This window comes from Pseudorca crassidens, chromosome 1 (genome assembly GCF_039906515.1).
Source record: "Pseudorca crassidens isolate mPseCra1 chromosome 1, mPseCra1.hap1, whole genome shotgun sequence".
In the NCBI taxonomy this organism is placed as follows: domain Eukaryota; kingdom Metazoa; phylum Chordata; class Mammalia; order Artiodactyla; family Delphinidae; genus Pseudorca; species Pseudorca crassidens.
The window spans coordinates 112,676,245-112,702,920 of NC_090296.1; the positions used below are offsets into that span (position 1 = coordinate 112,676,245).

The following is a 26,676-nucleotide window of genomic DNA, read 5'->3' on the forward strand; positions in this document are numbered from 1 at the left end:
GTTGGAATGGTGGGTTGGAAAAGAACCGTAGGACTTTTAGATAATAAAAGGCAACAAGATTTGGTGATATGGGGTGGTGAGGTGAAAAGTTATATTAGAAGGATTAGAAATAGGTACTTTTAGGAGGAAAACTAGTGGTAATCCTACAAAAGAAATTGGAGAACAAAGGATAAAAAATTAGGGGATTGATACTTTGCTGAACCAAGGGATAAAATGGGTGAAACACGATGAGCTGTGCTTGCTCTTCTGTTCTTTGTGGATGTTCACGTTCCGACCCCTTGTGACCCTTTCCTCTCCCCCCGGTTGGACACCTACAGAATTGATGTCTTCCGCATTTAAGGTATGATACTTCCCCAGAGACCTCTCTGCGAGGAAGTCTGGTCCAGCGAGAGTTCTTTCCACGAGGAGAGAGCGTTAGGTTCGAGCTCTCCAATCCAGGTTTCTTCGAGTTTATCTCTGTTTTAACCGGCTCGCCGGGTTTTCCAGCATTCCCAGAGCTCCGAGTCTCTAATCCGGGCCCCGAGTCTCTAATCCGGGCTCCGTGTGACCGCGCGTTCCGAGACCCAGGATTTGGTTCGTCCATCCAGATTCCGGGTTTCCCCTGCGCTCTACCGCTCCAGACGGCACACCAGCCCGAGATCCGGATCCGAGGGCCCGGTAGTCCAGTGTCCGGGTCTTGCGGGCGGCCCTGGTTGTCCCGGATCGCGGCGGCGGCGGCGGCGGCGGCGGCGGAGGGACCCGCGGCCCCGGACACAGCGGCACCGGCGGGCGGGGCGGAGCGGCGCGAGGAGGGGGCGGAGAGCCGGAGACGAGGCGGGGTGGGGTGGGGGGGAGGGGCCGCGGGAACGGATGGCGGCCTGGGCACCGTAGCAGCGGCGGCTCGACGGCCCGGGGCCCGGGCGGGCGGAGGTGGCGGCTCCCGGGACCGGCCGCGCGGTGAGTCCGGAGCTTTGTGTGGAGCCGGGGTTGGGGGAGGAAAGAGGCGGCGGCGCCGAGGGGGCCAGGGGTAGCGGCGCCTGACAGAGGAAGTGGGGGTTGCGAGGCCGGGGCGGAGCGAGGGGGAAGGTGTGTATGGCGCGGGTGGTGGGGGTGTCGTTGCGCGGGTGGGGGAGGGGGCGTCGAGGGGCGCGGGGTGAAGTTCAAAGCGCGGCCAGGGCCGGTTCCGGCTGAGGGTAGGGGTGCCCCAGAGGGGATTAGGGTCTGGCCAGGTTGTGGGGACAGGCCAGAGAGTTTCAAAGGCGAGTCTGGGTATCTTGAGGGGGCCCAGGGCGACTGGAGCTAGTCAGGGAGTTAGGGGGGTTCAGGGCGAGGGTCTGGGAGCAGGACGTGTGCGCAGCCCAGGAGGGGGGAGCAAGGTGGCCGGGAATGTGCAGTAAGTAGGTTGTGGGTGTGTACTCCTTCCAGTCTTCAGGTCACATTTACTCCTGTCCTTTTCTTCAAGATGGAGGGATTCCTGGGCCTGGCCTTAACTGCTATCCTAGTACCCCCGGGAGGGTTTGTGACCCTGTCCTGTTTGGAAAACCCATGCTGCCCTCTTTTCCCTTTATGTGTAATTACGGTTGGATCATCTCTGTGCTTTGCTCAGATTCTCCTTCCTCCCTCTGGGGTTGAGGAGGAGGAGACACATCTGACCAATTAATGTGTGTTTGTGAAACAGGCAGCAGCAAACAGTCATTTCAGGTTCTAGGAATTAGGCTCATACAGGGTGGAGAGATCAGAGCCCTTCAGGGGGAATATTTCTGAACAAATCACAGATGATTAAATTCTCTAAGAAACAGCTTCCAATCTAAATGAGAGTGGGAAAGATGGGGAAGAAAGCCTGTCTGTTTTCAGCCATGTGTCCAGAGTCCTAGGGGTTCAGGAGAGTCCTCAATCCCCTACAGGCCTCTCTTTTCTGTATGAGGCTTTGCTCTGCAGCCTTGAGTTAATTTCACCCCTGCTGCTTTGTCTTGGGGGAGGGAGTGCTGGTTTAGGCTGTTGTGAGGAGATGACTGTTCTGCTGCCACACACAATAGTCGTGTCATTTTATCGGGACTGCTACCCCAGGGCTGAGAACTGCTGCTGCAGAGATAAACCGGTCCCTCTCACCCGCCTATTGTGTACACAGTGAAGGTCATAGGTTCAAGTCTTGTCTGAGAGCTTTGGATATGCTCCATCTCCCAGGCTCCTCAGTGCCATTTTCTTCCTTTTCCAGACTGGGGCTTGCCATTGGAGGAGGCCAGACAGAAAGGCTCTTCTTTTTGAGTGAGGAACAATGCAGAGCTCATTGGCACACATTTTTCAGAAGAATAGGGAATGCCAGCCATGTTGTGCCTGCCTCTTTGGCTAGCCTGTACTAAGTTGAGGAGGAAGAGTGGCTGGGAGGCCCAACCCTGATGTTTGTGTCAGACTTTTAAGGAAGAAGACTCCAAGGGGAGGGTTTTACTCTTGTTTGAGCCAGCATATTTAATCCTTTTTATAGAGATGGGACACACACAAAGATTTTTGTTTACTCGTTTAGGAATACCACTAAAAACCTGTGCAGGGTTAAGATAGGGACTCAAGGACCAAGTACCTTTTTAATGGTGACTTCCTGGTCAGAATAATTGCACGACAAAAAAGCCACAGAATTTGCCTATCTGGGCAAGGGCTGGGGAAACGAAACAACTTTCCTTTTTATCTTCATTTTAATTCAGATGAAAGGAGGTGACTTGTTCATTGTGTAGAAAATCCATGTGTGCTTCTGTGTTAGGGAGAAGTTTGCCAAAGAGATGAACATTAAAAAAAAAATCATTTGAGATCTTGGGAGTTACTAATGAGAGAAGGATGAGAACAAGCTAGAAGGAACCCTGCCCTTGCATTTACCTCATAGAAGTGCCCAAATAGCATTTAGGTACTATTAGTTGGGTAAAGAATTATTGGGGGCTAGAAATGAGGTTTTCCTTTAGGACATTAAAGAAAACTTTTCTTTGAACAGAGATTAGAAATCAAGCTCATTGTGGGAGGACAGTTGTATACAATATACACTGTACACAATAGCCAGCCATTTCCTATAGAGTGTTGTTGAAGAGGAACTTTAGCCTTTGGTTGTGGTAAAGGTCTTTCTGAGGCCCTAAGTCTGACCACGTTGCCTCCCTTTTCTCTTTCAATGAGTTTCTTAAAAATGATGGCTTGCCACTTAGGTGTTGGGCTTTGTTAGGAGGGAACAGGTTGTTCTGACCTTTATGTTTCTTGATGACCGAACTGTCTTAAGGTCTTACTAGAGGTGTTGTCTGTCTTTAGACTGTTTCCAACTATATGTCCTAGGTCTCTGAGTGAAGTCTCAGCTAAACTGAGTCCAAAGCTTTTTGCTCTTGGGCTGTTGGCATTCATTTCTTAATCCTGTCAGGTGACAGTGAAGGCAGAAGCCTCAGATTAAATTTGCCCTGATTAGATTTAGTGGTTTCAGAATTGGGCCCTTGCCACAAGGAGTCTTATAAGTCTTCTGACTGTGACCATATTTCAGAGAGCACTTTGGATATTTTTCCCCCAGCTTCTTGTTAGAAAATGTTTCCTTGTGAGAGGTCTAGATAGCTGGACAGATTATTGCTTATTTTGTGTGAGGATATGGAAGCATAATTTTGGCTCCTGGTAGTAATTATGCTGCAATTAACATATAGCAACTAAATGACTGGAACAGGATAATTTGTTGAGGGGTTTACTGATTGCTCTGTCAAGTGGAAGTGCCACTCCTTACTTATTTGACTCAGAACACTACTGCCTGGGCTCAGCCGTGGAGACTTAATAAGTACAGGAATGATGTGTGGTCTCTAGAAGTTCACACTCTGTTTTCTCTCTCATCACTGCCAGGTACTATAGAACCTTCTAGTGCCACTTTCTCCTGCTCCATAGGTAGCTAAGCAATTGTTATTTCCCTTGTGGAAACTGGTCATGGATGGGAATACTGCCAGACAGATGGGGCCACTCTGAGATGAGGCAGCCTTATGTTGTGCGGCAAATTTTCTTTTAAGCAGCTGAATTCTCTCTTCTGCCTGATTTTTAAATATCAGATTCCTTTAAAAAAAAACAACAACAACCCTGCAAAATACAAAATCATGTAGTGTACTAAATATGCCTTCGTGATATCTCATAAAAGTTGGCAATGACAGACAAAACGAAGAGAGGCGATGCTGATTGGCAGGTTAAGGGCCCACTAAGTGTCAGTGAAGGACTGTTTTCACTAAGGAACAGGTAATTCACCAAAGCACCTGCCTAGCTGGGCATGTGGAATTGGCAGCAGCTGTGCAGTTGCAGAGGGATTATTGAGCAGGTGGTTAAAGAATCACATGCCACAGTGACAAGAAAATACTTGGTCTTCTGTGGTTTAGGTTCAGTTCATATGTGTGAAATTCTTCTTTGTTTCACGTTTCTTAATGCCTGATACTGGTTTGTTAGTGAGATAATAATGGAATAGAGAAAAGAGATTCTTCCTTTTCTCTGTGTTTCTTTTAAATTACTGAGTAGCTTGCCTTAGACATGGTCCTAGACGGCCCTATTATATTTCTGTGAGTTCTGGCTTTATGCCCTATGAATGGGAAGGGAATAATAGTAATTCAGTGTTTCTAGCACTTGTTTATTAGGGGGATAGGGAAGGAGAAAATTCTTTGTTTTTAGGGTAGTGAAAAGGATTTAGCTGCTGGGAGGATACCCAGGTGCAAAGGATGTAATTGACTTTTTGTGTTAAGTCTACCTGACATATCTTACTCAAGACTTTCACATGTGTTTTTATTTTATGAATGTAATTCTCCACATGAAGTTTGCACCTCTTCTGTTGTTCGTTTTATTCCATTTTTAGTTTCTCCCAGCACCTGTATAACTCTTTTTTTTCTGGCTTTGAGATTAACATCACTGTTAGAATCAAGTCATCATCAGAGGGCCAAATCATGCTAAGGAAGTATCTCAACTAAATGTTTATCTTAAAAACAAGTATAGCATTTCCTGTAACTTGGAGGAGGACTTTCTATTTTGAGGTTTTCTGCAAATTCCCAGATTTTCCTTCTAGGTTATCATCATCTTCTGTTAATATCATTTTATTTTTCTTTCACATGATCATGCCACTATAGTAGGCAGTGGCGTAGAGCCTAAAATTTATAAACAAGCAACTTGGTGTTTATTTTGTGACTTCTTTAGTGTCCTCCAGTGATTTTCTGTGTTGGGCTGACAAGCTGTGTGCTTGAAACACACGCAGGCACACACATACACACAATCTAATTGAATTCACAGTGTATTAATTAACAGTTGATTGACAGCAAAGAAGTGACTTTAAATGTTTTGGAATTGAGAAATCCCTTTTCCAAGTGAAGTGAAGGCTCTGATCTGTCAGAGAGATTGAGACAGAGATTTAGGTAGATGGCTGGCTGTCTGGATGGATAGATAGATTGAGTTTTTTGATTGATTTAGGGAAAAGGGAGGCAAACAGTGTGACTGAGGCCAGGGCCAGTGGACCACTACAGAGACAGGGACATTTGCAAGAATCTGTTTAAACCTAGTTTGCAACCTAGCTTTAAGTAGGAGCCTAGCAGTCATTTGTATAATATTCACTTCTGGGAAAAAATATAAACTTCTTTATTTCCCCATATGAAGCCATCGCAGCTATTTGTTTTAAACTGTTCACAAACCACCATGTATTTTCCTAGCATTCTCAGTAGTTTGCTTCCTCATGTTTTTCCCCCTCCCCCATCTCCCATCCACATTCTCTGCTCTGAAGACTTCCCTAGCAGCCTGGAAACACTCTAATTACTGTAGCTATTATAGTCACAACCCAGATCTTCCACCTCCTTCCCACTCACCCCTTTCTATCTTCCTTCCCCCTCCCCTTGCTCTAGCAGCAGGAGTTGAACTGCAGTCTCATGAGCACAGTCAGATCTATGAATGAGCTTTATATCTTGTCAAGGCAGAACTCCAGATCCAACAGGGCTGATTTTTCATGGTTCTCTTGCTGTTTGTTCTTGGATCAGAGTCCCAGAAATAAGAGATGGCAAATACCTATTAGGTCATATCTAATCCATCACTCAGGACCAAACCTGCGATCTTTCTCTTGTCTCTGTGAGAATTTTTTCTTTCTTTCTTTTGCAGGTGAGAGCTGTCTGATGCCAGGCAAGCTCTGAAACTGCCTTCTTTTTATTGTGCTCTCTGGTCATTAGTGTCAGGCCAGCGTTGCTCCCTTGGATTTTTATTCTTATCCCATTTTCAGGATTACTTGCTCCCAGCAAAATCTCCACCCTCTTCAACTTTAGTCCTCTCTTCTTCTTTTTTTTTTTTAAATTAATTAATTAATTTATTTATTTTTGGTTGAGTTGGGTCTTTGTTGCCGTGCGGGGCTTCTCATTGCGGAGCACGGGCTCTAGGCATGCGGGCTTCGGTAGTCGCAGCACGCGGGCTCAGCAGTTGTGGCTCCCGGGCTCTAGAGCGCAGGCTCAGTAGTTGTGGCGCACAGGCTTAGTTGCCCCGCGGCATGTGGGATCCTCCTGGACCAGGGCTCAAACCCGTGTCCCCTGCATAGGCAGGCAGACTCTTAACCACTGTGCCCAGGGAAGCCCCCAGTCCTCTCCTCTTGATTGTTGGCACCACGTTTGTGGGTTCCTTTTGTACCATCAAGTTATCTATGCCAGAAGTTACCACTTTTCAGACCTTTGCCACAAGAGTCAGTGTGGCATTCTCTTAAGGAGTTGCATTTGATGGAGCACAGGACACAAGTCCGAGCAGGTGGTAATTAATAAAATGGCTCAGAAAATATGTGCGAGGTTGTGCCCTTAAGAAAGCCCTGTACTGTATGAACAAATGCTCCTTCTTTCTGTTTGAATTGGGGTACTTCCTATTCTAACCCTTTGTTCTCTTTAGATGGATGAATTTTATTTTTGTGTGGCTTAGTTACAGTTAGTTATTTTCTGATTTAATAGTGTAAAATGTTTATTTGCTAATATAGCTTTTCAAAGCATAGAGGAAAAAGCACAGAATTGCGAGTCATAAAGCCCAGATCCTGATCACTGTTTCGCCTCTGACTAGCCGTGACTTGTGCTAGTCACTCCTATGTTTTCATTTTCCTTATCTGTAAAGTGAGCATATTAGACATGATCATCTCTAAAGGCTCCATATAGTGTTGAATTTTATGCTATCAAGATTATGATGAAAGAATGGGACAAAAATGATTGATGGTTGACATAAGTGGGCAGTTTTTTATTATTGTGTCAGTATTCAGAAGGGCAAATAAGTGCAGCCTTAGTTCCTGGGGGCTTGACTCTCACTCCTCTTTGATATGTTTATAAAGTTTATGCTGTGCCTTTTTTTTAATGAAGTTATCTTCTTTTGGAGAGTCTTGTACCTTCATTCTGCAGGTTCACCAGTTTGTCAAATATACCTTTTTCTAGCCTTCTCAAGCCGTAGGAGTGGGGATCAGAAAGCTGTACAAAAAGAACCTCAGCTTGGGAGAAAGAAATCAAACCTGAAAGGATTTGCCTGATATCATTAAGAAGTAATTTTGTGTATTCAGTCAGTAATCTAAGATCTTTAAATCTCTTATATCTGAAATCTTGAGCCAAGGGACTGATTTTGGAGGTGGGTTGGGCATTTTTCCATTTTTGTCCAGTTAGTGGAAAACCTACTTTGAATTAACTTCTTGGGATTGAATAAGAGTTGCCCACTGTTTTGTTTACAAAATAAAAGTGTTATTTTTAATGATCAAAATGCAAAATCTGGGGCTTCCCTGGTGGCGCAGTGGTTGAGAGTCCGCCTGCCGATGCAGGGGACACGGGTTCGTGCCCCGGTCCGGAAAGATCCCATATGCCGTGGAGCGGCTAGGCCCGTGAGCCATGGCCACTGAGCCTGCGTGTCTGGAGCCTGTGCTCCTCAGTGGGAGAGGCCACAACAGTGAGAGGCCCGCGTACCGCAAAAAAAAAAAAAAAAAAAAAGCAAAATCTGGCAGTTTGAGCAACAAGGGGGATCTCTGAAATACCCCCTAAAAGGGACTGAGCAAATTAAAGTTGATGGGTGACTTTAGGAACTTTGAAATTGGTAGTACAGTTGACCCTTGAACAACACAGCGGTTGGGGCACCCCCCCTCCCCCAGGGAAGTAAAAAATCCTCATATAACTTTACAGTTGGCCTTCCAGTATCCAGGGTTCCAACCAACTGCAGGTTGTGTAGTACTGTAGTACGTATTTATTGAAAAAAATCCAGATATAAGTGGACCTAAATTACAGTTCAAACCCATGTTGTTCAAGGGTTAACTGTGATGTTAGAAAATCTTTGCTTTCAAGCAGTTTAAAGGAATAAAATTGTATAACCTAGTTGTTAATTCCCCAAGTTAGGATTTTTATCAGTATTTTCCAGTTAGTTTTTGGATTTGGAACTTCCAATAGCAGCTGTTTATTGAATGTTAAGAAGATGATGGTCTTTTAGTCTTTCTTTTTGGGGAATGTGTTTAACATGGCAAAATCACATGTTTAATCTACCTTTGAACATTGGAAGAAGCATTCACTCTTCTTAAATTTGTACTTAAAACATCCATCTGTCTGTAATAGAAAAATTCAGTGGGAGGAACTATTGTTTATTTTGGACTCATAAAATGTCCTGGGAGTGTTTTGCTTTATTCCAGCCATCTGTAGCACATTACTAATTTTCAGGTAATCTAAAGGTTATTTTGAGAAGTGTTCCACTTGCATGAGATTTTTTAAAGATTTGTATTAGAAATATAAGTGGCTTTTGTAGATAGATTTTTTTTTTTTTTAAGTGTCAAGTGAAGGGTTTTGAATTGGAAAGTGACCAGTGCCATGCAACCCTTGGAAATCAAACCACACCACGATTGAAATCCAGGTCTGGCAGTTAGGCCACGTTGCCTGCTGGTACTGCACTGCATGCTGATACAACATTGCATGTTGGTACCTGTAGTTTCTTAGGCTGCAGTTCAGTATTTATAGAGTAAGGCAGCAGTGTCTGCTCTGTTCTATGTACAGAGTAAAGCCAGAGGGCTTTTGGTATGTTATCAGAGTGTTCCTAGTAACATTCCTAGGTAAGCACTTTGGGTTTGGTTAAGATGAACTTTTATTCATGTGAGCAGAAGTGAATGTTCAAGAATGTCCGTTGTAAACTTCAGTTACAAATTCTGAGGTTTGGTGTGAAACTCAGCAAGAATGGTATCAGAAATGGAACTATAGAGAAATTGGAATTGTGAGGCTCATGGGGTCTATGAATCTGAAAGGTATAGTGGGAAGGGGGAAATTGTTTTTCTACTTGGTATTTGCTTTTGAATGTACCTCCAGTCCATCATTTCTGAAACTTGCTTACCCTTTTCTCCCCTAAGCATTACAGTTCTTCCAGTTGCCGTGGCACAAGACTTTGGGTTCATATTTGGTTCTTTTTTTCTTCCTTACCACCTCATCTGATCATTCACCAAGTTTGAATCATTCTAGATACTTTATCATTTAGCTTCACCTTTTCACCTGACCTAGTTCAGGCCTTCATCTGTATATTATTGTAGTAACCTCATGGTTAATGCTTCTTTCTGTATTACATACTACATACTACTGCAATATTATTATAGTTTTTATTTATTTATTTAGTGAATACAGACATCCCTTGTCTTACTGTGCTTCGCGGATACTGCGTATTTTACAAATTAAAGGTTTGTGGGAAGCCTGTGTCGAGCAAGTCTATTGGCACCATTTTTCCAGCAACATTTGTTCACTTCATGTCTCTGTGTCACAATATTTCTCTAATTCTTACAGTATTTTAAACTTTTTCATTATTATTATATTTGTTAAGGTGATCTGTGATCAGTGATCTTTGATGTTACTACTGTGACTTGCTGAAGGCTCAGATGATGGTTAGCATTTTAAAATTAAGGTATGTATATTATTTTTTAAGACATAATGCTATTGCACACTTAATAGACTACAGTATATAATAAACATAACTTTTACATACACTGGGAAACCAAAAAATTTGTGTGACTTGCTTTACTGTGATATTTGCTTTATTGTGGTGGTCTGGAACCGAACCTGTAATATCCCCAAGGTATGCCTGTATTTATTGAGCACTTATGTGCCAGGCTAGACATCATCTCTGTCCTTTCTGGACTTACACATCTAGTTGAGGAAACTAGCAATCATTTAATGAATGTATGATTATGAGCTGAAGTGCTTTGAAAGGAAAGAATTTATTTCTAGAAGAATATGTAGCAAGGAATCCCAGTGTAGACTTTTAATTAATTAATGAATTTATTTATTTTTGGCTGTGTTGGATCTTCGTTTCTGTGCGAGGGCTTTCTCTAGTTGTGGTGAGTGGGGGCCACTCTTCATCACGGTGCACAGGCCTCTCACTGTCGCGGCCTCTCTTGTTGCGGAGTACAGGATCCAGATGCACAGGCTCAGTAGTTGTGGCTCACGGACCTTGTTGCTCCGCGGCATGTGGGATCTTCCCAGACCAGGGCTTGAACCCGTGTCCCCTGCATTGGCAGGCAGACTCTCAACCACTGCGCCACCAGGGAAGCCCCCAGTGTAGACTTTTAAAAACACAGTTCTGATTATTTCACTTCTTGCTGAAAACTTTTAAGGACTCCTTACTGCCTATATAGGCCAGCACTCAAGATCCTCTGTGATCTGACCAACCCTGGCCTTCAGTCTTATTTCTTTCTCTTTTTCCAGCCATTCCTTCCACTTACCCTGCATTTTTCAGTCTCAACACCTTAGTTTTTTTCTTTTCTTTTTTGTTGGAATGCCCTTCCCTGCTCCAAGGCATTCAGCTTTAAATCTGACCCTTCCTTTAACCTACCAAAAAATTTCATCTCCCTCCTGAAGACTTTCTTAACTTTCGTCTTCCCACCCGCCTATATCTCCAGAATTGATTTTGTATTCCTCTGTATCTCTTTAACTCTTTGCTGGGATCTCTGTTATAGCACTGTATCACACCTTGACTTTAATCATATATGAATATATTTTTTTCCCTACCTTATTCTAAACTCCTAAGAGACCTGAGTCTCCTGTTTCCCATGGCTTCCACCCCAGTGCTTTGAATATAACTTTATGTGTAATGCTTGCTGAATTGAATTGGAATTTGATTTTTGAAAACAGAAACTTCTTGTGATTTTTTTTTTCAGACCTTCTTTTATGTTAAGGTAACTTGCATTTAACACATTTTATCCCAAACTGAATAACCTAGGAACAAGGCACAGACTGTGAAAGCCTTTAGAAATCCTTCAGACTCAAGGACAAGCATTTGTGCCCTTTAGTGCCTGCAGCAGTACTGTGGTTCCATATATCCTAGCTGATGGAAGACTTGAGGGGAAGGGGAGAGGTAGTACATGGCAGACAGAAGCAATGTAGGTCAGTCACAGGAACCAGACTGATTCTGTTAGAGGAATATAGGCATGGTTGGGCCCTCTGGGTATTGTTGACCTCCAAGAGGTCTTTTTAGTTTTTCTTATTTACTTCCTTCGTTCCATAAATATTTATTGGATTCCTGCTATATGTGAGGTCCTGTCCTAGCTGCTTAGGATCTATCAGTGAACAAAATAGACAAAAAAATCCCAACCCCGTGGATCTTGTCTTTTAACAAAAGGAAATATAAATAAGGATAATAAATAATTATATAGTGTAAAGAGAGTGATAAATAATGTGGGAAAAAATAGAACAGAGTAAGGGAGATTAGGAGTATGGAGGAAGGATAGGTGGGGGAGGTAGGAAGGTTGCAGCTTTTTTTTTTTTTTTTTTTGTGGACGTGCAGGCTCAGCGGCCATGGCTCACGGGCCCAGCTGCTCCGCGACATGTGGGATCTTCCCAGACCAGGGCACAAACCCGTGTCCCCTGCATTGGCAGGCGGACTCTCAACCACTGCGCCACCAGGGAAGCCCTAGGTTGCAGCTTTAAATAAGGTGGTCAGAGTAGACATCTTTGAGAATTGTGGTGGTAGTGTGTTACTGGTTTGTTAGGCACTTCCCCCAGGGTGCTGAATACTCTTCTGCCCAGAAGAGAGATAGAGGCACTGTCTGCAGTTGTTCCAAAGGGTCTAGCTGACAGTGAGGCGGAAAAATGTTCTTTTTTCTTGGCTGCTTCCCTGGCTGGCATTCCTGGAAGTTAATCATGGTGAAAACTGCAGTCATGTCTGGAAGACACCAAGGGTAGAACTGGAGGCCTTGTAGCCAGTTCCCTGAGGAGTGGGATTTACTCTTCTGTTGATTGGCCCTTGGGTGCCTAGAGTAATGGGTGAGTTAGGCCTCTGAGTTTTCTCCTTCCTCAGCGGGAAAAGCCCATTATCATGACCTTCCCTCTTCTAGTGAGACCTCAGCAACTTTGTTTGGGGTAGCTCATTAAAAATAAGTTTTCAGGGACTGTACACTTTGCTCCCAGCCTAAAAATTGAATTTTAAGGTTTGTGGTATTTCAACTTCCTTTCAATGCATAGCTAGCTATGTTCTGGAAGTCTTAGTACCTAATTCATTAGCCTGAGGATGAAGATGTCTTATGATGTCTAGATGCTCTCTTGTTTGACTTGTGTTTTGTAAATTTTCTTATAGTTTCCTTGCTTGCTCTTTACTACTTCATTATTTTTCCTGTTGCCTCTTCCCTTTTTCTTTACTTTAAGCTGATAGGAAACAGAAATCCCTTAGGCCGTTTTGGTAATTGGCTCCAACCTAAAATTCCTGCCTATCATATGAGAGATGTCTTATTTCTGTCCTTGGGTTGTGTAGAATGCAGCTTACGGACATCAAGCTCTCAGCACGTTTGTTATATTGTATGCTATTTGAGGTAGCTGAGAGGTGCAGGATACCTGTACACTCTATTTTTAGTTATTTATATCATCATCTTGTGCAGTTGCAGTGCACAAGGAGACCTATTTGCCATTCTGAAAAAATGTGCTATTTTGATATAAAATTTTAGAATAAAGGTTCTCAATGAACTTGGGGTTGATGCTAAGAAAAATCTGTTAACTTTTAGGCAGATATGGTTGTAATGTTAGGTGAGCCTCTGGGCAGATTTCACATTGCTTTTCTTTGTCAGGATTTGCTGTATATCAGACTTGAAGTCATACTTCCTCACCACATACACTCAAGTGGTACAATAACATATTACCGATATTATGAACTTTAAAACCAGTGTCTGTTAATTCAAGTGTGTGTTGTTTTTTTCCTCTAGTGGTTAAAAGGGTTTCAGTTTAACTGACCAAGTTGTTTGCTTTATTAGTAAAAATGCTTTAACGTTGCTTACTTTGCTAGTGATAATTGCTTTTTTAGTAGTAGTGTTTCTGTGGTTTGTATTAGTAGGCCCTTCCAGTCCTAACAGAGCTAGAAATCCTGGCAGTGTGGATTTCACATGAGTTCCATAACACTACCTGGCAAAGAGGGGAATGCAGGACAGTGTCTGGTAATATTCTTTTTCTTATGGAGCCTTCCTATAAGAAAGAAATTCAGTTTTAACAAGATTACATTGGAGTAGGTAATATAACAGTGACATTTTCTTCCAACAACAAGTCTATAATATATTTTACCTGAATTTGTGATCTGAAGCATTAGATTTGTTTTAAAGTGTTACATAAACATGATGAGTGCCATTTCTGTCATCCTCATATAATTTTTTTCCCTTCTCCTTTCTTGGTAGGCAAAATAATGATACAGTGGTTTAATTCACATCTCAGATACTTGATGGAAGGAAACTAATTGTTGAAATATGGTGCTGCTAGGCTCTGCACTTCATAGGAATGATACAGGTTGCAAGGGATTAAATTTTTATAAGGATCGAAATCCTTACTTAAATAAGAATGTCACAGCCCTAATCACAATAATGTGGCTGAGTTGAAACTGTTAAAGGAGATTGGAGAAGCTGCAGAATTAGGCCAGATAATAATAATGTGGGGTTTATTTACTTATACATAGATTAAATACTTTATTGACAGCAAATGTGAAGATGTGGTTTTGAGTAAGATAAACTACTTCACACAGTTGGCAGTTTTAGATCCCATAAAGCAAAGAAATAACCTGGATTTTGCTTTGAGGAACAAACAAGAATTGATAAACTTTTCTGTAGGTCAACACTATTTAATAGTAATCATAATCTTGATTAAGCTCAACATTCTTCAGGGAGAGCAGGAATAAAATCTATCATATGGGGATTCATTTTTAAGAAATTGAGCTGCAATCAAGTATGTACAGTAGGAAAAGTGGAAAGATTTTAAAAAACAACCCACCAGAAGTTTAAAGACTTAAAAGCCATTTTATTAGAAAGCAAGGGATCAAAAGGACTGTGCAAAACAGATGGTCACTTGGCATAGTCTCAGAGGTTGTGGAGAGGAGAAAAGCATCTTTAAAAAAATTTTTTAAACATTTTCAATCAAGACCAAAGAAGCCCACAAAGTGATGGTGGTTAGTCACACGTGCTGCCTAGAAATTAGGTGAAAGAAGAAAAGATGAATTAGTTAAGCTCTTTGCTCAACTGATGGTAAGAGTTTATGTTTGTTTTTGCTTTTTTAAGAAGACATGTTAAAAATGGAAAGGCAACTAGAAAATTGTAAGACTGCTTGATTATGATGTGAAAGATCCATTCAGGGATGAAGATGTTAGAGAATTTCCACTTCTGTTTTTCCCACTTCCCAAGCAGTTTAAAGCTTCTGGTCAAATGATGATAAATGCTTAACTTTAAAAAAAAATTAGGGCACGAATTAATCTTTTTTAATGCATAGAAAGCACGGTAAAATGTACAGAAGTCCCTAGAGTTATCCCAGAAATGGTAATATTTATTTAGTCTTTCCAATACATTTTTTTCCTAGCTGCCTAGGCTTTTCTTGATCATATCAGTAAATTTGATGAGATTAAACCTATCTACCCAAGAATTGAGAAAGAATTCAAGGATAAACTGTAACTCTTAGTGAAAGTATATCACTTCATGTTTTAAGTGGCATGGTCATTACACTAAGGGACTAGTGTAGATATGTGGTTCTGTCCGTAGAAGGGTTTGGAGGTGGAGGGAATAAAATCTATATTAGAAAATTGAAAAATGTAAATTAAAGATTGAGATGACTTGGTATCATTCATGTCATTTACTGGGGCCAAGGCGATGGGTTAGTTTATATAAGGAGAAGTCACAAATGACAAATCATTGACAGTTGTGTGTGGACAGAGTTGTTACCAGTGGACATTGTTTATTTTTTTTTTTTTTTTTTGCGGTACGCGGACCTCTCACTGTTGTGGCCTCTCCCGTTGTGGAGCACAGGCTCTGGACGGGCAGGCTCAGCGGCCATGGCTCACGGGCCCAGCCGCTCCACGGCATGTGGGATCTTCCTGGACTGGGGCACGAAACCCGTGTCCCCTGCATCGGCAGGCAGACTCCCAACCACTGCACCAGGGAAGCCCTAGGTTTTTTTTTAAAATATTTATTTATTTGGCTGTGCCGGGTCTTAGTTGCGGCATGCGGGATCTTCGTTGCAGCTTGTGGGATCTAGTTCCCTGACAAGGGATCGAACCCAGGCCTCCTGCATTGGGAGCGCAGAGTCTTAACCACTGGGCCAGCAGGGAAGTCCTGACACTGTTCAGTTTTAAAAGACTTTTTGTTAAAGTCAGGCCAAAGGCTATTTAAAAACTTTAGTCTTGGAAAGGGAGAAAATGTTTTGTTGTGCATTAGCAAACTGACTTTCTGACAGTAAACACTTCTGTGTAGGTCCACAGTCTCTTCTCTGCCGTTCTAAAACCCCAAAGTTCTGAAAGCTGAAAGATTTTTTGTAAGGTAGGCACAAACCTGACTTCAGCTAATGAGGCTATTTATAACCTTTTTTGGTGGTTGTTCTATTTCAAGTAAATATTTATTCATTTTGTTTTAAGAATATTAATGAGTTTCTTGTCAGGGTGCTGTTCCAGTTTCTACTGAGAGTATTAAACTGTGTATGGTGTACTAATTATCTCAGCTTTTTATAGGTGAAATAACTGAGGCTCAAATAAGTGCAGTGACTTGCCCAAGATTCTTACACATCTAAGGGGGAATAAAGAGTAGACTTGAGCTTTTGCTACCTCCTCCTTTGTTTTGTTTTGTTTCGTTTCCATTGTACTGTGCTGGTTTCTCATGACTTTACCTCCAGAAACCATCTTGATAAGTTCTTCTAGGTGGAAGGGTTTAAGTAGTGACACTCATTTTATTTGACGTTTTAATAAATGTTTTACAAAAGTGACATATTCAGGTTTTCTCTTGACATTAAGCTCTTTCAAGTACTTAGGTTCCCAAATTGTTCAAGATTATACTTCCGAAATATCTTGGCTGTGTGTGGGGAATGAAAACTAGAAGATGAGCTTCAGTGTGCATAGTAATACATTTAAAAGAGGCAGAAAGTCCAGGGGACTTCCCTGGTGGTGCAGTGGTTAAGAACCTGCTTGCCAATGCAGGGGACACGGGTTCGAGCCCTGGTCTGGGAAGATCCTACATGCCATGGAGCAACTAAGTCCATGCACCACAACTTTTGAGCCTGCACTCTAGAGCCCACGAGCCACAACTACTGAGTCTGCGCACCTAGAACCGGTGCTCTACAACAAGAGAAGCCACCACAATGAGAAGCCCACGCACCGCAATGAAGAGTAACCCCCGCTTGCCGCAACTGGAGAAAGCCTGTGCACAGCAACGAAGACCTAATGCAGCCAAAAAATAAATAAATAAATAAAAGGCAGAAAGTCCAAACCACTTTGTTAGCATGAGTAACTTCTAGCTAACAATTATAGCCCCCAAAGGAGACTAGAAATCTTGGTAAGCTATCCCTCAAAAAATTAGCTCAGTGTGCTGCCAGGGAAATGGTAGGCGTTATTAGGAAGAGAACTAAAGAAAGATAAAAATAAACTTCCCTCTATACAAAACCAAGGTTTGTCTTTGTTTGTGTTACTGTGCATTCTTTGCATCCCTAAGAAATATGGGATGACCAAATGAGATGAAGAACTGGTGACCAAATGAGATGAAAGCTTAAATGAAGACATGTAAAATGAAAAAAAAAATCTTCAGCTTTTAAAGACAGAGGGAGTATTGTCAAACCCTATCAGGCGATGAGAAGAACATATAGACTTGTTCACCAGTTCTTAGGATCCTGTATTGGATAGAGAGCACCTTTTCAAATTAGAAATGAATTTAGCTTAATTATTGGGTTGCTCTTATCAATAGTAAATAAATAAAATTTGTTAACACTAGAGGTAGTAGAAATTTAAAAAAGGGTCTAGGGCTTCCCTGGTGGCGCAGTGGTTGAGAGTCCGCCTGCCGATGCAGGGGACACAGGTTCGTGCCCTGGTCCAGGAAGATCCCACATGCCGCAGAGCGGCTGGGCCCGTGAGCCATGGCAGCTGAGCCTGCGTGTCCGGAGACTGTGCTCCGCAGCGGGAGAGGCCACAGCAGTGAGAGGCCCGCATACCGCAAAAAAAAATAAGGGGTCTAGAAGGTTTTCTTGTGTTTTTTTTAAATTAAAACTTCTTATTTTAAGATAATTGTAGGAGTCTCATGCAGTTGTAAGCATAATACAAAGGAATCCCTTGTACCCTTTACCCAGTTTCCCCAAGTGGTAACGTCATGCAAGTATAGTACAGTGTCACAACCAGATATTGACATTGATACAATCCACCCAGCTTGTTCACATTTCCCCAGTTTTACTTGTACCCATTTATGAGTGTGTATATTTAGTCCTATGCAATTTTATTACCACCAGTCAAGATACAGAACAGTTCCATCACCACCAAGGTACCTCACATTGCCCTTTTATAGCCACACCTGCCTCACTTCTGCTACCCCTCTTCCTATCTCATAAGATTTTTGATAAATTATTAGATTAATATATTTTATAATAACCTGTCAAGGGGATCCAGGAATATTTGGGGGAGTGTATCCTTAACTTTTTATAAAATTATTTTATTTTTTAATTTATTTTTTCAGCATTCCAGTTTACTGTTTTTATTGTAATGGAGTAATGACCCCTTTAAAAATCAGTGTCCATTGATGGACAGGAAATAACTATTACAATGAAACTAAAATATTTGAATGTTACAAATGAAAAATAAAATTAAATATACAGTCTCTGTCTGAATAGGAATTGCTTTATGCTCTCTTAGAACTTTGCATCTATTTCTTTTTAATTAATTATATGGAACTATAATAACCATATAAAGTTATTTTAAAATGTTTTATTTATCAGATTAATACATGTACTTTTTTGTTTTTGTCTTCCCATGAACTTTATATTAAAAATCAAATAGTCGTATGGCTTTTAATGAAAATCAGTAATCCAGTGTTTACCCCTTCCCATCACCAAGTCTCACTCCCACTGGGCACCTGCTTTAAAATTTTCAGTCTTTTTCTTGTATTTACTCCCATATTTCTAAGTAATAAATAATATACACTCTTATTGCCCTCCCCTTCTTAGCAAGTCAAATGTTTGGTTTCATCAGTATCCATTATTTATTGTGTTAAGTAAATATTTATTATTGAACCATTTAGTATACTACTATTATGTTTGTTTGGTTTTTTACATTTTAGTTTGGCTGCATCGGGTCTTAGTTGCGGCACGTGGGATCTTTCATTGCAGCATGCTGGATCTTTTGTTGCGGTGCGCGGGCTTCTCTCTAGTTGTGGCGTGCAGGCTTCTCTCTAGTTCTGGCATGCGGGTTTTCTCTTCTCTAGTTGTGGCGTATGGGTTTTTTCTCTTCTCTAGTGTGGTGCGCAGGCTCCAGGGCACGTGGACTCTGTAGTTTGCGGCATGCAGGCTCTCTAGTTGAGGCGCGTGAGCTCAGTAGTTGTGGCGCACGGGCTTAGTTGCCCCACAGCATGTGGGATCTTAGTTCCCCGACCAGGGATCAAACCCGCGTCCCCTGCACTGGAAGGCGGATTCTTTACCATTGGACCACCAGGGAAGTCCCCTGTTATGTTTTCTTATACAACTTACGTTTTTTTCCAGGATTTAATATCATTAAGTACCTCACTGTTTTTGGTTTGTTGTTATTAATTCTTTCAGACTCTCCAACAGATCTATAAATTTCCTCACAATATAGTCAAACACATGGTAATCCTTAAATGTAGTTCCCTTCCTTCCTTCCTTCCTTCCTTCCATCCTTCCATCCTTCCATCCTTCCTTCCTTCCTTCCTTCCTTCCTTCCTTCCTTCCTTCCTTCCTTCCTTCCTTCCTTCCTTCCTTCCTTCCTTCCTTCCCTCCCTCCCTCCCTCCCTCCCTCCCTCCCTCCCTCCCTTCTTTCCATCCCCCTAACTATCCTGTGGGGATTGATGGCGTGAATCTCTTTTACCATGATCACATAAAATGCTATTTTATGACCAGGACCATGATCCGGTAATACAGTCCTTTTATTCATAGGTGTTTACTGTTTTACCTTTTTTTTAAATATAATGTGCATATGATAAAGTGCATAAAGTACACCAATCTTAAGTGTACAACACAGTTTTTACATGGGTATATAGCCATATAACTACCATCCAGCTCAAGATAATAGAACACTTCCAGCACCCACAAGGTTCCCTCATGCTTCTCTCCGCTCAGTCACCTCCTCCCAGACATGACCACTTTTCTGACTTCTGTCACCTTTGATTCATAGATGTTTAAAATGTGCTAACTGGGCGTTTTAAGTCTGATAGAATGTATCATACATTTAAGTACAAGGCTTCCAAGGGATTGGTTATATCCAGAACTCCTGATTTGTCGGCTAGCCCTATTTTAGGTAGCAGCTATGCATGGATGAGACTGAAGGCTGAGAATACTCCAGAGCAGTTAGGCATTTTTTAAGAAAGGTGGGGACTGGATTGTTTTCTTACTTTTCCCCTAAACTCTTGGTAAATCTGTATCCTTTATCTGTATCTTAGAAGAAAGAGGAATCCACACTCTGTTCTAGTAAGTTTGAAGACTGTTAGGTAATTGAGACAGCTTATAACTAGTGACAAATCAAGCTCAAGTAAGAATGGAGATGAGAAATGGCAGCCTTGGCAGTGTTATGATTCTGCCCATTGAGGAAAGCAGTGTTCATTCACTCATTTATTGACCAGAATATTTATTGAGGGAGCACTGTGACATAAACACTGTTATTAGGATACAATGGTGAGCAAAAGAGATACAGCCCCTTGCCCTCAGGATGCGTGCAGTCCAGTGGAGGAAACAAATGTTAATCAAATCATCACACGCACTGGGAGGTAGGATGTGAGCAGGGAATGTTTGAGGTAAATGCCAAAAGGCAGTAAGGTGGGAATGGGGTGCAGAGGACAGAGTGTGGCCATGAGATGAGGCTGGAGAAGTCAATCTGGCTTAGATATCCTAAGGGATGTGTGTGCGAATTCCACCATTTTTTATGGTTAGTCTAACAGTGTAGATAGTATCTTTTGTTCTTTTGGCCGCCCCACGCAGCATGTGGGATCTTAGTTCCCCGACCAGGGAACAAACCTGTGCACAGTGGAAGCACGGAGCCTTAACCACTGGACTGCCAGGGAAGCCCCTAGATACTATCTTTTGATAGAGAAGTTTTCTTTGTGTGCTTTTTAGAGTTACTATAGGATAGTAGTTAAGTAAGAGACTTAGGAAGGGAGGTGAGGTCTAGAATATAAAAATGAAGGTAATTCCTCATGTTTCCTGAAAAGTGCTTAGGTTTGTTTTGTTTTGTTTTGTTTTAAAATATTTATTTATGTATTTATTTTATTTGGTTGTACTGGGTCTTAGTTGCACCACATGGACTCCTTAGTTTCGGCAGGCAGGCTCCTTAGCTCCAGGGCTCCTTAGTTGTGGCACATGGGCTCCTTAGTTGTGGCATGCGAACTCTTAGTTGCGGCATGCATGTGGGATCTAGTTCCCTGACAAGGGATCGAACCTGGGCCCCCGGCATTGGGAGCGCAGAGTCTTATCCACTGTGCCCCCAGGGAAGTCCCTGCTTAGGTTTTTTCCTTTCCCCCATTCCTATGAACTTGACCCATATTATTCCCTGTTTTAGAGGTGAGAAAAGCTCTGCCACAACCGTTCTGTGTGGAGGGCCAATTTCTTAGATCTCCTGATTCCTAAGCTAACTCCACTATTCACTTTTTTCTTGAGAATCTGACATCACCTCTTTCTCTTTAGTACAGAATGTTTACCTCTGGGGAAAAGAACTAAATTATAAAGGGCTACATAGCCCTTTAGTTTTTAGGGGAGAGGGGATGGTAGAGCTTTATTGTTTACTTTAGATGATCTTTGCCTTCTGCTTATACATAGGCCTTGGTAAGGGTTTTCTCTGTGAACCAGTTCCACCAATGAATCCCTATAAGGTTGGGACTGAATTATTTACATGTTTAGTATGCTGTTTAGCCTATTGTGAGATGTATGCTGGCACAGAGCAGTACTGACAAACACCAAGGCTCTAAACCTGAGCCCTGTTGAATAATTATGTCTAGTGGAAGTGTCATTTGCTTATGTGAAATGAAACAGGTCAAGCCTCATAATCTTACTCTGAGAATAGCAGCCTGTGAGGACCATAAAACTATTCATGAGGTGCAGGTTATAAACACTGAGGGACTGGAAGATGCTACACTTTTGCTCTTCTGTCCTTAGGTGACACATGGTCAGATGAGCCCTGTTGAATTGGATCCATCTTCTCAAATTGGCACTCTTAGTCTGTCTGTATCTGATCCCCATTGGAGATATAAGCTGAGAGGTATGGTACTTGAGGAGATGACACAGTTCCTTTGTTGCAGTAATTAATGTAATAAATTAAGGAAGAGACCCAAAGGAAAGTTGATTGTTTCTTGTTAGAGCCCCAGTTGGAAATTCAGTTGATTAGTGAGCTCTAATGTGGCAGCTGGAGAGGGAGATGCCTGTTCTTCCAGCTGGGTAAGCTCAGAGTCACCACGGATGGTTTACATGTTGTACTAGCCTCACCTGAGGTTGGCTGAGTATGTGATTTCAGGGTAGCATCTGGAATTCAGGGAAGATGGTATAGTTTGGTTTTCTCTCAACTTTGTTTTATCCCACTGCTTTATTGACAATTCCCTGGGGCATCAAACCCTGTGAACCTCACACAATTTAGTTTTGAAGGCCTGTCAGGGGGGGTCAACAACCTACTGGACTGGAACAGTTGGCAAAAGAGATAGTCCAGATGTTAAAACCATGAGCTTTGAGATTGGTACCTTGGCCCTGAGGGGTTTTTGAAGCAAGATGGAGTCTTTTTGTCAGTCACTATAGTGTAGGATTTTATGAGCCACATCTGAAGGTAGGGGTAGCCTAAATGGAAAACCAGAGTAAGTGAAAACCACTGAGTAATTGAAAGAAGAAAGGATTGCCATTTTCTTTCGTAGAACTCAAATGGATATCAGTACTACCTGTAATTTAATTTGTAAAAATTTTTTTAATATTTATTTTTCCTTTATTTTTAAAATACTTTAGGTCTTTATACAGTGTATAACCATGAAGCAGGCCTCTTTAACTTGAGACCCTAGAACATTGTGAGAATATTTGGGTCATTTTATACTTTTGAGTTGTCATATTTTTCAGATTTGGATCCTCATAATATGCTTAGAACCATGATGGATTCTCCCTCCATTTTATAATAAGAAAATTAATATTTAATGAAGCAACTTGGCTAACATCCTGGCTAGGGTCATTGGAAACCTGAGTCCAGAAATCACATCTCTTTTTTTTTTTTTTTTTTTTTAGAAATCACATCTCTTGATTCTCAGCTCAGTTATCTGTCTTCTACACCATGCTGCCTTCCTAAAATTGAGTGTAGCATATTTTTCTTTGTCCATATAGCTTTCGGTGAGGACTAGCTAGCCAGACGGATCACCCGCACACCCAAATGTGTGTGACCTGTGTGGTCGCAAGCAGAGTGTACTCACTCAAACACAACTGTCACTTGCTCAGACCAAAGCCTGTAAGAAGATTGATCCAAAAACTGTAACAAGAGGGGAGGACAGATAAATTTACACTGGGAGAGCATTGGACAGTTTGCTACTTAGACCAGATTAGCTATAAGTAATTGGCAGTTAAAGAGATCCTTTCTCTTTGATGCCCTGTAGGATGGATACAGAGCTCTATCTGGGCAGAAGGAGAAGTATTCTTCATATTGTGTTTGGACATAAGTAGGGTCAGTTGTTGCTTATGTCCTCTGGGCAGGGGCAGAGACCTCGCGTGAAGACGCTTTTTCTCATTCTTAGTCTGGAAGAGAGGCCTTGCTCATTACTGAGGTAGGAAAGTGGTGTAATCTATGGCATATGCCCTAGTAAAAAGCAATTAATGACCTGAAATGTATGATTACAAACCAACCTGTGGGCTGGGAGTCTGAGAGATGGAGTTGGGTTCCAGAGAGGAAACTGGAATTTGAACTTTCATTGTTATAGATACAGGGTATGAGGAGTGATTGTCATGGCCTATCTTGGTCCCTTAGCTATATCCACGCAGAGAAGAGTTCTTAGTGATCAGGTGCAGAACAAAGCAGAAATGGCACTGGCAAGTAATTCCAGAGTTTGGTGAATCATGGTCCTAAATAGCGAAGTGTAGTACAATTAGACAGAAGAAGAGAGAAGAAAATATATCCAGAAGCTCCTGCAAGTTGAAAGTACTTTGTGGTCTCTGTAAGTTATTGGTTCTCCTGATTCTGCACTTTCTCTGCCGTGGAAGCAAGAGGTCAGTGCTTTTCATTTCCAGCTACCATGTTAGTTACCCTACCTCCTGGGGTTAAACATCTCTGCCGTGACCTGTCAGAGAATTTGATTATTAGCTGTATAAAGCCAGGGATGTGGTAGGGAGCAGATGGAAAGTGGTCTGGCTGCTGTAGCCAGGCTGATTAAAGAATCCTAGGCAATTTTTCAGTATATCTTTGGAAAGGTACCACCAAAGTTACTATGAAACCTGCTGGGTTTGGTAAACTGAATTTCTGAGAAGTCACCTGGTTGAAAAGTGGTACTTACTTAACTCACTCAGAAATTAGAGGACAGTGGCTCTCTATAGAACATCAGGACCACTAAATATCAGTCCTCAGGATATGTTTTCTTTGTTTGCATCCTGGTCATTCAGAAATTCTGGGTAGTTTTCTAGTAGGGAAAGCACTTTTAAAAAAAATTATTTATTTATTTTTGGCTGCATTGGGTCTTCATTGCTGCACGCGGGCCTTCTCCAGTTGCAGCGAGCAGGGGCTACTTTTCGTTGCGGTGTGCAGGCTTCTCATTGCGGTGGCTTCTCTTGTTGTGGAGCATGGGCTCTAGGTGCGCGGCCTCAGTAGTTGCGGCTCACGGGCTGTAGAGCGCAGGCTCAGTAATTGTGGCGCATGGGCTTAGTTGCTCCACGGCATGTGGGATCTTCCCGGGACCAGGGCTTGAACGTTGGCAGGCGGATCCTTAACCACTGCACCACCAGGGAAGCCCAGGGAATGCACTTTTTGATAGGTACATTAACAGAATTTCAGATTTGAAAAAGACCCTGGGCATGTCCAGACTACTCCCTGTCACACATAGAAGAATTCTGTAATTTGCTTGACAGGTGATTATGGTTTTTCTGGTCACTACTTTCAGTGATAAAGATATGGCTTCATTAAGCATTGTGGGTCATTGTTGGGAATTCCAGGGTATTACATTTTTTCCTGAGTTAAACATCTGTCTTTCTGTAACTTCTACTTACTGGTCCATTTTATATCCTCAGCATCACAGAATAAGTTTCTCTCTTCCACATTGCAACCATCATATATTTGAAGCTAACCAGCCTGTCTCCCTTCAGCTAACTCCTTTCCAGATTAAAGAATACCAGTTTCTAAGACCTTTCCTCTTACGAAATGGCTTTTTGGTGTTTTACTATACTCTAGGATATCCCTCCACTTAATGAATATCTCACTTAAGATGTGGAACTTGAAAATGAGCACAGAGCATCAGATGTTCTTTTCATCTCCAGCTCTCTTTTAAGAAGAAGCACAATTTTAAAAACATGTTAACAGCAATATTTCTTTTTTTTTTTTGCATCTTTATTGGAGTATAATTGCTTTACAATGGTGTGTTAGTTTCTGCTTTATAACAATATTTCTTGCTTACTAGAAAAAACAAAACAATTTGCCATGACATATGGAATTGGGACAAAAGGAATTTGAGGAAGTGTCTTTCCTTACTGATGTTAAGGCTGAACGTTCTAGGTTCAGCATTATTACAAGCATTGATTTTGCCTCCTATCTTTTCCAGGATTATCTGCATTGAGTTTACTCTTAAGATTACAAAAATCATTTGGTATTTCTGTTTACAAGAATTATTCAACTTTATGCTACACTGAACTTATTTTAATGCTTCAGATAGTTTTTAACAAGGTGGATATATATATGTTCTTACATAACTGAAAATCTGTTGTTTTTACACGTGACAAACAACTTGACTCAGTGAAAGACTCTTGAAAAATAACCTTTTCTCTTCAAAATTCTTTGTAGATTTTTCATTCTCTTTTAACATTTAATATTGCAGAGCAGTCTGAGGTTGGCCTAAGTTTTGTCCTTTGTAATTCAAATATTTTGTTAGGATGTCTGCAAGTTTGGCTCTTTTTAAATTGATTTTGCTGAAAAGGTAGTGAACTTTTTCAAGATCTTTTTCAGCTCAAGGTGTTATTCATATATTATGCCTTGATGGGTTGCTTTTTTCCCGTTTGTTCTAGTCTCTTCAGTTTTGCTTTGAGTATTATTAAATACTTTCTCTGTCTTTCAGTTTCCCTCATTGTTTTCTTTTTGCTGTCCTTTGCCTTTGCCTTCTGGAACAGTATCTCAGGTTTTCTTGTAATTTACAGATTCATTTTCCACAGTTTTAGTTCTGTGCTTTTTTGATTTCTGTATGAATTTTAATTGCATTTTTCATTTCCTTGCATCTTCCTTTTTTAAAAAATAAAATCAGATTCTTTTGTCTAAGTTCATATCTTTCCATTTCAGCCTAGTATCTTCTTAATGCTATGTCTTCTTTACTGTCATATTTTGTTTATCCTGCTCCATACGACAGGTCAGCCAGTGCAGAACTGTCAGGAGCTCTCAGTGAGCACAAACACTTTTATGTACTTTATATTCTTGCCTTTATATACCTTTCCAGAGTCTCTCTTCCATTAGCATCCTATTTTCTAGAGGAAGGGTTTTTGTTTATTTGTTTTTTGGAGGAAGATCTTTTGAAAGTTTTATTGAATAAACAAACATGGGATTGCTCTAATGGTTACATTACATACTGATGATAGTGCAGCTCAAGAGGAAAGTGGGTAAGTGTTAGATGAATGTGGGTTATGCTCTAAGCCTCACCACAATTGCAGAGGTGACAAATGATGATGTTGGGAAGAACTATGCTTTAATAATCCTTTGTAGTGCAGATTCAGTTGGCATTCCCATTTCTAGAAATGCCTTTGTCCCTCATAATAGAATTATTTTCAGTATCATGTTCCACTGCCTTATACACTCTCACTTGCTGCTGTATTCCCAGCACCTAGTTTAGTGCCTGGTACTTAGTAGGCAATTAATACACGTTTTTTTGAATGAATTAGTGTATAGTATAGAGAATTCCAAACATTTTACTAAAAATTTCTTCGGAATTCTAGATCATTATCAGAGGTATCATTTCTTTAATTTTTTCAGAGATTATGTTGCCTTTACCTTGTGGGTGGCATTTTTTCATAGTTCTTTTTTTTTTTAATTTATGTATTTATGGCTGCATTGGGTCTTTGTTGCTGCGTGCGGGCTTTCTCTAGTTGTGGTGAGCAG

The 26,676-nt window shown here is 41.4% G+C and overlaps 1 protein-coding gene across 5 annotated transcripts in view; it reads left to right on the forward strand.

Annotated features, from left to right (window-relative positions):
- Positions 1 to 808: 808 nt before the first annotated feature.
- Positions 809 to 26,676, forward strand: part of ZNF609 (zinc finger protein 609) — a 232,309-nt gene continuing 206,441 nt past the window's right edge. For 3 of the 5 annotated variants that reach the window (XM_067750152.1, XM_067750171.1, XM_067750181.1), the window contains exons 1-2: positions 817 to 936; positions 9,778 to 9,858. The gene's annotated coding sequence lies outside the window, so the exon portion shown is untranslated. Of the gene's footprint in view, positions 937 to 9,777; positions 9,859 to 26,676 lie in introns of all 5 variants that reach the window. The other 2 variants (XM_067750160.1, XM_067750191.1) reach the window with 2 other exon arrangements.